The following is a 17,462-nucleotide window of genomic DNA, read 5'->3' as shown; positions in this document are numbered from 1 at the left end:
AAAGCGGCCTTCCAGTATAGCCAATTTATTCACAATTAATCGCAAGGCAGGTGCTATGCTGAGCCAACTTGACGCACACAAGCCGTTAGGTGTATGCGGGAAGATAAGATGTCTAGCACGGCCGCCATCACCTCGGACTATATTACGAATAATCAGCGGCGTCACATGAGGCCGGCGTACGTTTCTCCGTACTCATGCTGCCGTTTTGGAGTACCTGTGCTTCATTTGAAAGCCTGACGTAAAGGATTCTAGTACATTATATGAAAAGCAGTCAATGTGGGGTAGCCCACGCACTTTAGAACCACGCTAGAACCACGCATTTTGTGCCTTGAGTTTTGTGTAAAGGCTGTTGGGCTGATGCCCCGTCTGTCCCGAGGCCCACACAATATTTCACGACAAGTTTTCCACCAGCTATCAGCGCTTAAATAGAGAAAATAGCCTCGATCTGCATCGATCACTGGCACAAAGCCGAGAAAGGCTGTAAACAAATCACAAAAAAAGATAAATTACGGACAGTGACTACATTTGCTCCGGCAACTACAGTAGAGTGTAGCTCTCACTGGAGTGGATGGATGAGCACTCGAGTCAAGGAGGCTATATGACCTGTTGAACAGTTATTAGCGAGTGGTGGTAAATATGGAGGTGCGGCACGACCGTATTTTAGACGCATTCTACTAAGACGTGTTGCTGCGGCCACTTATTTTCTCCGTGAATTAAAAATAAAAACAACTCAACTATTTTTTTCATTTACTAAAGATAGTGACCTAATATAATACCGAATAATTCGCAACCGGAGGTCTTTTTTATGCACAGTGTTAACGCCTTTTTGTCATGTTTGTGCTTTTGTGCGCTGCGAGTATCTTCATTGTTAGGCCTCTTTTCGTTTTTAACTGTAGCTCTGAGCGGTTAGGTTTGTTGATTGTTCGTCACTCTGATCTTTAGCGCTCCGTCATGAGCATGGAGACGGAGGTCATGAGCAAGTGGCGGAGGTACCGTATCATCGAAAAAGAGTACAGGGAACTTTTAGGAGAGCTCGGTATCCGACGGCCACCGTCTACGCATCTGAAATCCTCCGGAAGCAAGAGAACGGGCGGCGAAGCGGCCTTGGACGTCGTCAGCGCCCCTCCACTCCCGCTACCGTCCGGAGCAAGCAAACGGCCGAATAGCGAAGCCTGCGCAAGCGGCGCTTGCGCTAGTGGCAGCGGACGAGCTACTTCGTCGCTACCTGCAGACCCGTCGATGCCATCTGTTCAGAGCGAGCTCAACGAGCAGGCTTATGTGTCCGAGAGTTGCGCTGAAAGCCTTTCTAGCGAGCATACCGCTACCTCGTGCGACTCAAGCGATGAGACCTCGTCCACGAACAGCCTTACTGCTGAGAACGTGGAAATGGGCCAGCCTCGTGAGGAGTCTCCTGAGCTTTGTTATCGCCATCTCTCGACAGCGCAGGAGTTAGCTAGCATAGCTAGCAAGCACAATTTGACGCACGCCTGCATCAACGATTTGCTGGACTTCTGCCGTCGGCGTGGGATTGTAGAGCTCCCGAAAGATGCAAGGACCATCATGCAGACGGAGCGGAAAGCTAATTTAGAACACGGCGACTCGTTTGTGCATTTTGGCCTTGCTGAGGGAATTCAGCATGCTGTTGGCCAAGGACCAGCGCCTGAGAATGTCGAGCTGCACGCAAATATTGATGGGCTGCCTCTGCATAGGAGTAGCCAGACTGCACTCTGGCCAATTCTGTGCAGAGTAATTAACATCAAGAAATCTGAACCATTTACGGTCAGTGCGTACTGCGGTGCAGAGAAACCTCCGTGCCTCCAGGAATACCTCAGGCCTTTCATTGATGAAGTGCGCAACCTTAGTTGCAACGGACTGATGGTGAAAGGGGTGCACGTCAATGTGTGCTTAAAAGCCGTGATCTGTGACGCTCCAGCAAGGAGTTTCGTGAAGGCAATCACTGGCCACACAGGCTATCATGCCTGTGAACGTTGCAGCCAAAAAGGGCACTATCTGGAAAACAGGATGACTTTCCCTGACCTGCATGCACCACAGCGAACAGACTCCTCTTTTCGTTCGCAAGAGGATCGGCGCCATCACACTGGTGTTTCACCATTTACATCTCTGAACGTAGATATGGTGAAATGCTTTCCTACAGAGTATATGCATTTAGTCTGTTTGGGGGTTATGCGGCGGCTCCTTAGGAATTGGATATGCAAGGGGCACGCTGCCAGGCTGAGCCGGGCTGACAGGAGTGCACTCAACGACAAATTGCGAGAAGCAGCAACTGCATTTCCAAAGTACTTTTAGAGGAAACCGAGGGGCACCGAAGAACTCGACAGATGGAAGGCCACAGAGTTCAGGACTTTTTTACTATACCTGGGGCCTGTTCTCCTGAAATCCATCCTGCCTGATGAGCTTTATAAGCATTTTTTATATTTGCATGTATCTGTTAGGGTACTTGCCTCTCCTCAGCATCACAGAGACCTCAACCAGTTTGCTCACGACCTGCTGCGGTACTTTGTGCAAGAATTTGGCAGACTGTACGGACAAAAACAACTCGTGTACAATGTGCACACCCTTGCACACTTGGCAGAGCAATGCCTGGAGCATGGCACTGTCGATGAGTTCAGTGCATTTCCATTTGAAAGTTACCTAGGAAAGGTAAAGAAGAGACTGCGGACGACAAATAAGCCTCTGGCGCAACTCAGCCGACGAATGTCGGAGGTGAGGGCGTGCACACCGCTCTCTACAGGACAAGTCGGTGGTGACGTGAAAGTCGGTGACTGCTTTCTGGTGGATAACTGCGCTGTAGTCATTGTTGATCTCCTGGGGGGCAATGCCAAAGCTGGCATCTTGCCAAATGGCAGAGAGTTTTTTAGAGTCCCAATTGACTCTTCAAGGATGGACGTGCGTCGCTACAGTGCTCTTGGTCAAGAAACCAAAATCTGGCCCATTTCGTACATCAAGAATAAAGTTCGATGTATAAAGCTTCAGTACAAGAGGGGGCATGTCGTTTTCCCTTTGCTTCACCTTCAGTGAGGATTTACGTTTCTGTGGTGCCTGAAGGATTATGTGCCTCTATTAAGATAGCTGCAGATTGCAGCATCTTGCTTGAAGTGTTAATTGGTGCTGAAGACAGCAACTTCTACATCACCATCCTTTGCATGGTTTGGATTTGGTTGTATGGGGCTTAACATCCCATAGCGACTCAGGCTATGACAGACGCCATAGTTGAGGGGTCCAGAAATTTCGACCGCCATGCAGTTCTTTAACATGCACTGACATCGCACTGTACAAAGGCCTCTATAGTATTCAATGCTCATCAAAATGTGATTGCTGCAGCCCGGATGGAATCTGAATCTTTCAAGTCGGCAGCCAAGCACCATAACCACTGAGCCACCGTTGCATACTAGATCTGCATTGAAGCACTTGGAATTTCATCTTTTGGGGAACATCAACTTTGAAGCTATAATGGCCCTCTTCAGGGCCACCCAAATTTACTGGCAGGGTCGTTGCTGCGCCTCCAGAAACTCCAGAACCCTCTTGTTCCCGTGAGCGCCTGCCTGTTTAATGAGTACTAACAGTCAATCAGCATTATATAATCGTGTCATTCATGCTCCTGTTATTACCCCTATTTATGTAACCCCCCCCCTCACACAATACTCCATGCTTGGAGCCTGTGAGGCAACGTGAATAAATAAATAATAAATAAATAAATAAAAAAGTATACTCTCAACTTGTTAGTATATAACAGACTGCAGAGTAGTGGGCAAAGAAAGATATTGAGAATGCAAGGCTGAATTAACACGCATTTATGTTCAATGTTAGGTAAGACTAGTGCATGCAGCTTAACTGCTTGTAAGTGATGCATTAATGACATGATTACAAAAAAGATAATATGGAAATTTAACTTGACAAACCTAGAGTTCAAACATCATAGGAGAGAAGGGATGCTCACTCACCTCTGGAAGTCACTTCATGGCACGGAAAGTTGTTGCATCGAATAATAAGTTTGAAATGACCTGCTTCTAAGCAGTGCACCGCTTCTTAGTGTCCACCAGCAAAAACGGATTTCTGTCACTATGTAGTGAAGTGGCATCTGCTGTGATGGGCGCCCTTAATTGTTTGTGTCCCCTGCAGCTCTTTTCTCATGCCACCTAATTTCGGGCTGCTAAGATGAGCCTATAAAACTGCACACTTAACTTTCGTAAATGCAGTTTCACCCATGTTGTAAATATGCGAGGATGAAGTGCATCAACACTTGGTACGAGCCACACCAGAAAGTAGATCTGTTTCTAGAAAGGAGCTCCCTTCAAACACTTGTTTCAATGCAGTCTTTGAATTACGTCACTTAATTAGCACGAGACACATCATATTTTCAGCACTTTAATTTAACATCACTATATATTGCTTTAAAAAGAAATTGAATAATCTAGCTGTGTAACCATATATATGTCTGCTCATGACATGAGGCTTGGGCTATTTATACTGAATAAAAGTACCATACAGCATCAGGTTTGTAGCAAGAAATTCGAAGCTGCTGCTACTTTAAGGGATGCCAAGGACAAATCTGATGGATTACTGCTGTCTGAAAACAAAAAAGCTACTTACACATCATAACGCTTTAAAAGGGAAGTTGCAAAAATTTCGATACATTTGCTGTCATCATTAGAGATTTTTGCAAGAAAAGTGTAGTTAAAAAAGACGGGTTCTTTCACTGGATCTGTGGTGATGCGCCATTCAATTATAAATGGTAGTTAGCAGTTTTTTTTTGCTATTGTTATGAATTGAGAGAGGACAAAAATTTAAAATTATGATTTTATCTGCAAGAACTAACAACACAGAAAGCAAGAGCCATGGAATCAATTATAAGAAAGCAATAGGTAGAAGTCATATCCTCCATGCCCCTTTAAAGCTGGTGCTTCTGCCGTACGTGTTGTTTTCATTTCGCCAAAAGGAGGCACACAGAGGTGCCATATTCTTCTTTGTCCTTAGTGACTGAACTGGATCCACCGTTTGTGGGCATAAAAGGGGCCAAGTGTGTTTCCAGTCCAGCCCTTTACATGCATTTTATGCAGTGGTAAACTGGCTGCATGGTGGCTGGTCGACAATTAATGGTTTGTTAGTTGTCAAACTCCTGGCTATAGTCTTATAAGCCTGAGAATAATTTCCATTTACACTTATAGCTTGATTAGAGTTGCAGTCTAGGCAAGTTGGTAGACAATCACACTTCTTCGAAACATGAAAAAAAAAACTTGCACATAAAGCCTACCCACAGTTAACTGGTTATTGCAACAAGAAACTTGGTGAAGAAGGAACCGAGTATGTGAAACACTTGGCTTTGCAGCCAAGCATTACAAAAAAAGATAAATACATAAGAATAGAAGAAAAGTTACTTTGATCTCACTCGCTTAATGCATGAGCAGTCAAGGAATTTCTGAATCTGAGAGTGCAGTGGGAATTAAGGGGCTTTTATGCTTGTGCTGCCTCCTTTCGAGACATGAAATGCCTTAGCTCTTTCATGAACTTTGTTTGTGCTTAAAGATGAGTTATTGTTCCTGAGAGCACTCGCATAGCAATTTTTCATTCATCAAATTTTTTCTGGGCTCATTAATCCTATTGTTGAAAGATCAGGCTTTTAGGTTTCTTCTTTGATAGCATTTTTGCTGCAGTAAAAACTGAGAGTGCACTTCCTTCAGCATACAGGTATGCCTATACCGTCATTTTTTTCACACTGCAAAAAGTTAGAGAGCTCATTGTGTATTTTCTACCATTTATCTTGAGAACGCAGGAAATGGCTATGTGTTGTTGGAGTTATTGTGGTAGTGTAACTTGCTTTTACGCCACAATTTCTTGGTCGTGAGATGATCGACGGTCCTATGGACACCCGTTCAGGTTATTGAGATTACTTGAACTATTGCAACAGGAAACGATAGGTTATGCTACTAGCTCATGTCATTAATAATACATATTGTTTTGCTTTCTCCTTTATCTTGTTATCCCCTCACCCCTTTCCCCGGCCCCTGGTTAACCTATCTTCCTTTCCTCCTCCTCATCCTCCTCGATTTGCTTTGCATATTTGTTGTAGTTCTTTTCCAGAAAATTGAAAACTTCAGGGGTACGTTTCTTTATTCAAACATGTGCAGCCTTCATACCTGCCTAACACGTACCATCCCGATCTAATTTAGGCGCCGGTCATTGAAAAAAACAAAAACAGTACCAGCATCCCACTACAACAACAATCCATTTATTATTTGATTATGTTCCAATGATTGCAACATTCCATGAACGAGAATTTAGTAAAGAGAGGAGGGGCACAAAAGACAAGCCAAAATAAGACTGAAGAAAAGTTTGTGGACATGCAATTCTAGCCTGCCAAGAGCAAGTGCAAATAGTAGCTGGCCTTTGCCATGATGTATATCTATCTATAGGGTCACCTCGCTCTGTAAAGTTTAGCACATTCTGAAGTAGGCTTGGGTTGACTATTTAATTAAGGATGTTTGAATGAAGGATCTTTTATGTGTATTGAAAGTGAAAAATAAAGAGAATATCCTGGTGAAGGCATTCTCGTACTATAATTTTGCATCTAGAAATAGTGTGACTTCACTCTTGAATTTAAAGTTGAGGAATTAGTACAACAGAGAATATTTGGCACAGCACTAAAGTTAAATACAGCCTTGAAGTGTGGTGCATGGCCTAAGTGAAGAATTGTACAGCTCAAGAGAAATTTATTGTTATTGCCATACATATTATGCCTAGTGGAAGAAAAAGGGTCGTATCATATCAGTTGCGTGCAACTATAGCCTGGTCTTATGATAGTCCAAATTGCTACTTTCTATATTTGCAGTTTTCAAAAGCTCGTTTCGGTAGCTGTCTGTCACCTTCAGCCACTTCAGGAAATCAATATCTGTTCTGTGTATAAGATAGTGTATATCCTTATTTAATTATTGTGCTGTCATATTTGGACTATGCGGGTATTACAAGCATATTTGTTCCTGACCATTGCAGAAGCAGTAAATTGTACAGAAATGGAGAAAGGTAATTAAAGTACTTTAAATCTGATATCGTAGATGTTAGTACTTTGGAGTATGTAACTCCTCCAACCCTATAGCACAAAGGCTGAGGTCTGTGAAGCATAAAGCCATGTGATGAGATATCCAAACTGTATAAGTAATTAGATTGCAGGATAATTTTATTTATGACAGCAGTGTTCTGTGAATGTCAGTGACAATGCAGTCAGCATCATGCTGTATTGCGTGAACTGGTACTATACCTAACTGACTATACTAATGCGTGAAGTAACAATTTTGTATTGCACAGGCCAATAAAAGATATGAAAAATACGAGATGCTCTCAACTCTATACTCCTAAATTTTCTCCCATACTGCTGATGTTGTATGTATTTCATTGCAATAGCAACAGTTCGTTTGGTGTGAACAGTCACATGCAAGCCTTTGCAAGTATGTCGACACTGGCGCAATAGTAAGCAGAGTGGCTAAATTTTGCTCTTGGGCATACACATTTGATATAGTCGTGCACCTCCATGGCTTTATGCTGTGTAACCCACAACATAAGGTATTGCATTTGCTTTGCTGAACAAATGTCAGTGAAAGGCTCAGCAATAACCACTGATGTGTTTACTTAAGATAATGAAATATAATAGCATTGCTTTACTTTGCTATACTTTTTGAGTAACTATATATACAACAGAATTGTGAATGATAACAGCTATTTATAATCCGCTAGCAAATTTGGAATGTTTCAACGAGAGAAAGGTGAAAGATGAATATGCATATGTATATATATATTGTTGCGCACAGCGATGAACGGGACGACATCGGTTTTAAGAAGCCGTCTCGTCCTTTTCCTTTCCAATTTCATGGTGTCTCATCACAGGTCGATCGTGTAAATTTCCCGTGTGCGCTGGTACAGTGCGAGCTGCTTCGATGCGTGAACTATAGTGTTTTTAAGAGAGGTCTATTTTAAGGAGAAAGCCTTTAATGGGTCATCATTGTCCGTCCTTCCGCGAAATCTGTCCCACTATAGCAGTCAATAAATAAATGACAACTCGCTAAAAAAAAAAAAACTTTTTGTACACGGCGGGATTCGAACCACCAACCTTGAGTTCAGCAGCCGAGCATACTACCCACTACACTACTTCTTTCTAACACGGAATCGGTTCTACTTCTCAAATATATATTTTCTTGATTTTTCTGTGCCTACACTAATATATGACGCCGGAGAGTGCGGAAAGGCGCCGAATCAGACGGATATGCCTCCCAAACACCCTCCAATGTCTCCAGCATAATATTCAAAATAATTGTGTACTTAACATCTTAACCACACATCAGTGACACAAGCAGCAACACCGCGCTCAAGGCATTCGACTACCGCACTTAGGTCAACAAAGTGTGCGCCCTCCTGAATTTTTTGCATATCTTGCTAACGCCGGCTGTGTACACTCCAGTCGTGATTTTTTCCCCCAAATTCTCGAAATTCATATGGAAAACGCGACGGCTGAGGCCATATATAGCTTGCGGCGATGCTAATCAGAATAAGCTGAAAATTGCTTATAAACCCTTCGCTTGGAATCGATCGAGTGAACTAGACCATCTGCACCACACATATCATTCTCTTAAGAGACATTCGTCATTGAAGATACGTGTTCCTGCCAAGCAGTTTATTCATTCCACTTAAAATGAGTGCGCTGCAGGCTCTCCCGTATTGCGCGTGTGCTGTGCACGGAGTCTCACGGACAAAGAATGAATTTTCTTGATTACCAAATAGCGCGCACACACGCGTATGTATAATCGACCCATTTCCTGTGGTTCGCGCCAGCCCGCATTGTTTACATATCGGGATTTGTGAGAGATTTTTAAAGAACTAACGCGCATATATATTATAGTTCGATCTTTCGATCGATTTGCCTAAGATTTTTGTGTAAATCCAATAACTGCCCCAAGCAAATCCTCATGGATTATCACCCACAAATTTCGTGGGTGATAATAAATGCACTGGAATGGTGGAGAATTAGTGGCAAACAATGACCGATATCGTTCTGCCTATTGAAGTGGCGTTGCCAATCCTGGGGAAATACTACACAACGAGGGGCCATTAATGAAAATGTAACAGAGTGGCACTGCCTATATGGGGAAAATAGTGACCATCCAGGGCCATTATTAGGAATGTAACTGAGTGGTAATGACAATATGGGGAAAATTATGGTCAAATGGGGCCATTATTGGATATGTAACTGAGTGGCAAAGCCATTATGGGGAAAATAATGGCCAACTGGGGCCATTATTGGGAATGTAACTGAGTGGCAAAGCCATTATGGGGGACATAGTGGCCAACTGGGGCCATTATTGGAAATGTAAGTGAGTGGCAATGCCCATATCGGGAAAATACTGCCCAGCTTGGGCCATTGCTGGCGATGTAACTAAGCGGCACTGCCAATATCGGGGACACATAGGACATGTGGGGCCATCATTGGAACTGTCGGAAAGAGGCATTGCCTATATTGGGGTAATAGTGGTGATGGTGGTCCTATGTAGGACCACCATTTGCCATCACAATCCCAATATTGGGCCAATGGCTTGTGCTGCCTGGGTACTTTAGTTCGGATTTTCGGGCCTGTTTGAGTTTCTTCGGAACAAAACATGATTTTATTAAAAACGCTGAAAATTTTTCACTCTGCTCTGTCAAGCAATAGGGTCTCTTTCTTTTTTTTATGCAATACTCGAAAAGTGTCGTGAACTAACGGAAACGCGGACTCTGTGATTGTTGGCGACGAGCGGTGCGGCCTACCAGCAGCTGAAATGAAAGTTACCGACGGCCGGTCTTTGAAGGCATCAGCCGTCGATACTGTGGGTTTGTTTACGTTTACACCTGCATTAAGATGAACCCCGTTCCCGATCATGAAAAAGAATTTCTCTCAGAGAAGTCCGGCCGGCACTTTAGCGACCTCTGTTCTACGGATCATGCGATGCTTTTGAGGGCTGAAGCAGCATGACAGCCTGGATATCAAGAATGTTCGAGTGGCGAGCTAAGTCGGCGGTGTGGGCAGCAAACCAAGATTCCGCTGCGGGAGCTGTCATCGCTGAGCCACCGTAACGAATGATGAGTAGACACTTGTACGCACTAACATCTTTCAATTACGTAATAACAGTCCTCGTATCACTAGTTATGCAGCCCATCGTTTTGGTACAATCACGAAGCGAACACCCCGAACGGTGCGTTTGCTAACGATGTCTTCTGCAACATCGGCATGACATAGGTGTTTTCCCCTGCCTTCTCTGAAGACAAGCTGTGATAATAAATACTCCAATTTATACCTGCGGGACGCTTCCCTCACGAATAATCAGGTTAGCTTTTTTACAGAAAGACTTATTATAGTATGGCGCTGTCGCAGTATGTTTGTGTACCTTGGATGGGAGCGGGACAAACGGAGGCACGAAGGCGCGCGCACTGCTTTATACCGTATGGTAAACTAGCCAACACCAAATGCCTCGCAGGAGCGTGGCGGGGCATGAACTTCGTTCTAGGAGCACTTAGAGGGGAACTTAGAATTTCTCTGCTGATCCGCACTTGCAAATCGAGGAACATCAAAAACGAAACCACGTGGTCACACAAAACGCCTAGCCGCGAACGCCGCGAAGCACCAAATCATACCGAGTCGGAACTGGCCACCTGTGGCGCCGACAAGTATGGCTTTCTTTGGCTTCCAACATTCAGATTGCCTTTTTTTCGTCTTTTTTGTGTGACAAAAGCGCACTTGCGGTACGGTGGCTAGATAAGTAGGTGTGCCGACAGGCATGGGATAAAGCGTAGTTCCGCGCGCCTCCGCTTCATGGCAATAAATGAAGCGCTGTTCTCCGCCAGGCGCTCAAGGTGGGGATCGTTTGCTACTCGTCGCCGTTGCATTTGGCTTTTCCCTCGCCTGAGTTTTGGTCCAAAACTTTACTCTTTTCTATTAACTACCTCTAGGCACTACCGCTGGGGCAGATATTCACTATTTGCCAACGAAATGCTAAAGGTAAGAGAAAGCAGCTGATCTATCTTCTGCTTCCATCAGCTATAGCGCAATGCAGTTTGCTATAGACCTAGTCCTTTACGGTGAAAATGAAAAAAAGAAGCTGATAGCAAGCTTACAGCCGTCGCGGAAGGGGCCTGCATTTTCATTCTTCTGTGCTGTTGTGTCCCAAATTATTTAGCAAATTCGAGTTGACCATCATCTGGCTAAGTAGGTACTGCACTCCGCTTTTGTGCCTGAATGCTAATCTGGGCAGCACTACGTACGACAGATTTGTCATTGACGGTAATGCTTTTGCGCTATCAAAATCATTTTTTTTCGTGGCACGCTATTAAGCGTAGATGGAATGGGGAGCGCTAGCGTTTTTTTTTTTTTGGAAGGCGGCACTCCCGTTCTAGCTGTGGCCGCGGCCACATGACATCCTGCGTCAACATGGAAGCCTCCTACTGAAACCTGCCACTGCAAATGGGCACCTTCGCGACTGCTTGAACGTTCGCTCTCTCGGTTAGAGTGGCAAAGCATATAGGCGAGTTTGCATGATGACTTGGATATTTTCCGTGGAGAGGCGTTTCCCAAGAAATTGAAATTAGGGGAGAGTGAGAAGGGGGAAGATTTTAAGTTAGAAAAGAAGCGGTAGACATTTTATTTGTGTCATTTATGTGTCAGGTAACGTTTAACTATGACTCTAACACTCATGTGAAAGATGAAAAAAATTTACCGGCGCTTGCAACAAAACGGAATTCGTTAGGAATTTAGGGAGTGCCTTACTTCAGGATCAAAGGTGGTTTGAGGTTTGGCTGTGCGGAAATTACAAGCCGAATGTGAGCAGAATATAAGACCAGATGTAAAAAAGCAAGTTAGCAAGCTTCAGTCTATCGCAAGCCTTCATTTCAATCTTGGTTATGAGGCCTCCCTCCTTGAAAAAAATGGTGCGTGACCAGCGTGAGGAAACGTACCGCGGAGACGCGCGCTTACCTGCATGGACACGTACGTCGTTATTTCACTACATGCGCTGATAAACACTCCTAATTGAACGCGATTTACTTTACTTTGTTCGGTCATTGATTGGCTTCAGTGTCGAATTTAAATATAAGTTTGTATTCTATCCATCCCTTCCAATTCGTCAGATCCATGTGCATCGTGTAAATTGACAAAGCATGCGCTTCCTTATCACGCATTCAATACGGTTACATGATACTGCAGACAATTTAAAAGAAAAACTATTACAAATTGCCGCAATATGGCGTTTGAGCTTTATTCGGAGTAGAGCGTTGTATCACACATTAGTGAAGGGGAAATTGATACTACACTTAAGGCCGAGCTGAACGGGTCAGATGTTCCAAGCTCTGCATCCCTAGAAGTATAATGTGCACCATCTCTGTCTTTTTCCTTGTGCAGTTTACTCACAATAAGGTCATATACGCAGTAATATAGATAACAATACTGAAGCGAATCAGCTTAATACATGCATAGCAAAGGGCGGAGGAAACGGGCGCGAAGCGATCTCTCAACGGTTGCGCCACCGCTGCGTCATGAAAAAAAGGCGCGTGCTTCCCCCACAGGTCGGCACACCTACCCATCTAGACATCATACTAGGTGTTTCAAAGCAGAACTTACTTCAATATCCAGACGCGAAATCTTCGTATGTCTGCCTCAGATATCCCTGATATTTTCGTGTATATCTTCGTCGCGCTTGCATTTGCGAATGTGGGCTGTTGTGTCGATACCTGTATTTCGGTTCTAGCACTTTTCTACTTTAAAAGAGCTGTGCTTCCAGTAAGATTCGTGTTTTTGTTGTTAGGAGCTGATATTCTATCGAAACAAGCCAGCTTCAAATTTTTCTCAGCGTCCATTTAGAGTCAGGGCCTCCTGTAATCTTTTTAAATTCCAGCCCGGTATTGAACATCCGACCGATGAAGGCCCTCTCCTGTTCTCCCTCCCTTCTGCTAGCCTTCGCGCCTTCTCCACGGCTGTGGGAGAGAGAACTGTGTTGGTGGCGCCCTACATCGGAATGCGGATGAACGGAAGCAGCTGGAAGCGGCGAAGGAGATCTGTGCCCCCGCCACTCCTTGAGTTGCTCCACACGGCTAGTGACAAATCGCGAGAACTGAATTTAGGCGCACAAAAGGTTTCCGTTGAGAAGCGAGCGATGCGTTTGGCATTGAAAACAATAGAGGAGGAGTAGGAGGAGCAGGAGGAGGAGGAGGAGGAGGAAAGGCAGGGAGGTTAACCAGACGAATAGCCGGTTTGCTACAATGCACGGGATGGAAGGGGTTAGGGGAGAAAAAGATTAAGCAGAAAAGACAATTGCAATAAATTAAAGTCACTATGCAATGTCACAGCGTTCAGTAAAGTCACAGCCTATCTTGCAGGACAGAAGTCCCAAAAAGCGGAGCAGTGCCTTGGAGGCCTTCACCACCGACGATCGCCGCGGCCAGTGGCCGAGAATCTTCGTTGCCGTCAGAAAACAACTGAGGAGGAACTTTTAAAACAAAGTTCTGACAATGCCGGAAACTTATTCAACAAAGCAAACGACATGGGTGTGCACTCAAAGATCACTCAATGCTTCCCCTCTACCACACCGTCCTCCTACCTGGAGCACCTGGCTGGCGTGAAACTCAGTGGACGACCAGCGCGCTCTGGTTCACCACGCTAAGGTTATTTTGAGAGCTTAATATGTCTCTCATTAATAGAGTGCTCCTCTCTCTTTTTCTTATTGTCTTCTTGGACTAATTCGCGGCTACGAGAGGGCCACGGTGGCAAAAGTGTGGCGTTCATTTTGTGAAAATCACCAGTATGTTGAGGAACAGCGCAGCAGCAGTCTCGCAGTGAGTGTCAGCTGGATCTTACACAGAAAAAAAAATGGTCAAATATATTCACTCTATCGATCAGGTGACCTAAAAATACGCTGAATAAATTTAACCCCTAAAGATAGCCTTCATAGACTACAAGGAAAAAATTCAATCAGTCGAATCCTCAGCAGTCATGCAGATAGCAGAACTAGAGTGTAGAAAAGATGAAAGTAAAGGTACTAGAAAAGATCTATAGCGGGCGCACAGCCACCATAGTTATCCATAGGAAAAGCTATAAAATCCATATAACGAAGGGTGTCGGGCAGCGAAACACTCTCTCTACAGGGAGATTCACTGCGTGTTTGCAAGAAGTATGGAGAGATATAAATTAGAAAGAGTTGGTGTTATAAACAAATGGTGAATACCTCAGTAATCTAAGGCTCCCTGATGACACTCCCTTGATATGTGACCTAGAGGGCGAATTGCAAAGCATGATCGATAACCCAGAGTGGCAAAGCCGTATGTTGGGTGTCAAAAAATTAACGTGATGAAAATAAAGTATGAACAGTTTTCGAAAGTAACAACAGTTTACGATATGTAGCGAGGCCCTGTAACCAGTAAACTGATTGATACAAACCCTTATGTAAAACAGCTTGGTGTGGGTAGTCGCTGCAGATCGGGACCGCCAGGGCGAAATAACTAGAGGAACAAGAATGGGGTGTTGTGCATTTGGCTGGTATTCTGAGATCGTGAATGGTGTACCTCAGCAAAAATATATATAGCAGCTGTATCTTACTGGTACTATTTTTGGTTACAGGCGTGAAAACAGACACAACACAAGGTAGAAAGACGGGACGGAGCGCCACTCACAACTGATTTATTTGAAGGCAACACGGACAAATATATACCATCGTACACGCAAAGAATGCCACCATCTTCAAGGTTGAGAAGATAGCGAAAGAGTGAAAACATTGTTCTCTGCCTTATACAAAGATATGGACGTGTCGCCGGTACACATGCTTCCTTTCTTTGCAATAAAAAAAAAAGCTTTGACTAATTCTCTGGCTTTTGTGTCTTTGCTTTTTGAAAGAATTTGCCAACCAGAAAAACATGGCTCACAAGGGCGTGACTGGCAGGACCTTATATGCTTAGGCATATTTGGGCCTTCTTTATCTTGCTCTACGTTTATTTCATGCTCCCTGATTTGCTCGTTAACACAGCGTCCTGTTTGCCCTATATAGGAGCGGCCGCAGGAGAGGGGAGTTTCGTAGACCACACCTTCAGCGCACTTCATGAACGATCGCCCATGTTTGGTGCCATACCCTCTTTTTTCGTTTCGGACTCTTACAATGCGAGAGCAATGGCTTCCGAGCTTTTCTGGGGCTGAGCTTTTGTTGGTCTTTCTACCTTGTGTTGTGTCTGTTTTCGCGCCTGTAACCAAAAAGATGTACAGTTACCAGCTTGCCTCGCTAGACGTTCTCTTAAGCTATATTTCTAGTACAGTGGGCTTGTCTGTGTGTGTGTCGTCTCCATGTTTTATTGACCAATGGATTTCATGTACCGTCGCTACCACCGGTCGTGTAAGGAACATCGCCTTTTGTATCAAGAATGGACTGGTGCATGTTGAAGTAAGTGCCCTTTTCCGGCCAGTGCCACCCACCTGAGGACATGGGAAGCGGATAAGCAGGATCCTCAGGTCTGAGTTATGGCGTCAAACCCGCCTGCTAAATGACCTTCTACGCGTCGCCTGCCAAAAGCAATATACTACCTGGCTGGCTGACAAAACTTTGCGCTCTGTGAAGAGGTTAGCTTTCCAAATTACTGAATAGCTCTGAATTAGCGTGTTAGACAAGCTGCTGAAGGAAAGAAGTGCGAAGAAGGAGAATTGTGGGGGTCGTTTTGTGGTTGTGGGGGGCATTCATCTGCCTGAGGAAATGTCATCAATTTTTCGGAAGGGACCCATGTATGCACTGGAACCACAAGTACCGCCGCAAAAACTGATAGCTATCAATCGTCTAATCGCCAGTAAGGCCAGTTCAGAAGAACGTGAAAAGTGTCTACTTGAGGGCTTCGACTGCCTTCTCAAGTCTTACGACCGGGTACCTGTTCATCATAAGAGAACTTCACCCCGAGCCATTGTGTCTTTATTTAAGGAAAATAACCTAGGGCTTTTACAAGCAGATAAGGAAGGTGGATTTGTATTGTTATCTGAAAATAATTTCTCGGAAAGAGCGGCCCTGGCTATTGAAAAGAATTTTTCGCCTGTCAAAGTGAAATCTACTAAAGTTAAAAACAGAGCGGTTTCAATGCGTGAGCAGCTAGGTCTAGTTCGTCTTAGCAAACAGATTGCCAAATGCAAGAATATTGCATTGAAGGTGTTCTTTTCGGTAAAAACGCACAAGCAAGGGATGCCCTTTAGAACTATTGTTACTGAGAAGGGGTCAAGGAAGAGGCCGCTTAGTCGGGTCGGTTTTTGTTGGAAAATTTGGGTAAGCTTGATGTAGAAGATCCCTTTTTTACCAAAAAATCTGATGAAGTTTGTACATCCTTAGAATCTCATCGTGATGTTGGACGCGCCTTTTCGGTAGATCTTGGGGATTTATTTTATTCTGTTCCTCACGAAGCCATGTTTACTGCAGTCAGAGAGTGCGATAAAAGGACCCTATTTCTTTTCAGAATACTGCCGGTATATCCATCGAGGATTTTTTAGCCCTTTTAAAGATTTATTTACAATCTACCTTTGTAACATTTGACGAGCAGTGTTTTCTCCAGAAAGCTGGCATATGAATAGGCCCCTGTGTTGCGCTTGTTTTGTGCAATATTTTTCTTTCCCAAATAGATCAAGTTTTGCGCCAAGTTTTAGCTGCTAGCAACGTTTTTAAAGTGTTCAGGTATGTGGACGACTTTTTAATCATTTTTACTAAGGACGGAAGTTCGAACTTCGAAGAATCTGTGCGCGATGTTTTAACCTTATTTACACAACATGGAAATGCCTTAAGTTTTACTTGTGAAGTACCTGAAGGGATTGTTTTAAAGTTTTTAGATCTCAATATTGAGTTTTGTGAGGAACAAGTTTGTTGGGCGTATGCTCCACGCGCAAAAAAGGGGCTTCTGCGATATGACTCCGACCACTCCAAGCTAATAAAAAGGGGGATTGCTTCATGTTCTCTCGACTCCGCCCTCAGAAAATCATGAACTCACAAGATGCAACTAAGTTTTCAAATCCAATTGGCCAGGCTGTCTTCAGCTGGGTTCCCTGGTTCGCTCGTAACGGCAGTCACTGAAAGCCTGCTACAAAAGATGAAGAGAAAGGCTGTGAGAGCTCGGGAAGATGTCCCTCGAGAAGATGTGGTGCGACCTGTGGTGGTGCCCTATGAGACAAGCTAGCCCAAAACTTGTAGAAGGTTGCGAGCAGGCATGGTGCGCCGCCTGTTCTTTCAGCCCCAGAAATGCTCGGAAGCCTTTGCTCTCGCATTGAAAGAGACCAAAACGAAAAAAAGGGTGTGGCACCAAACATGGGCGATCGTTCATGAAGTGCGCCGAAGGTGTCGTCTACGAAATTCCCCTCTCCTGCGTCCATTGCTCTATCAACTGAGCCTCATATCATATCTGAAAGCCTGAGTCGCTTTGGGACGTTA

At 44.3% G+C, this 17,462-nt stretch overlaps 1 long non-coding RNA gene and 1 pseudogene across 1 annotated transcript in view; both read left to right on the top strand.

Annotated features, from left to right (window-relative positions):
• LOC144116302 (uncharacterized) overlaps positions 1-17,462 on the top strand; it is a 503,566-nt gene that overhangs the window by 311,669 nt on the left and 174,435 nt on the right. The gene's annotated exons all lie outside the window — the stretch shown is intronic.
• On the top strand, positions 847-3,039 carry LOC144129315 (uncharacterized; annotated as a pseudogene).

Source organism: Amblyomma americanum, chromosome 1 (assembly GCF_052857255.1).
Source record: "Amblyomma americanum isolate KBUSLIRL-KWMA chromosome 1, ASM5285725v1, whole genome shotgun sequence".
Taxonomy (NCBI): domain Eukaryota; kingdom Metazoa; phylum Arthropoda; class Arachnida; order Ixodida; family Ixodidae; genus Amblyomma; species Amblyomma americanum.
Note: the sequence above shows the minus strand (reverse complement) of the source record. Positions and strands in the feature narration are given on the sequence as shown.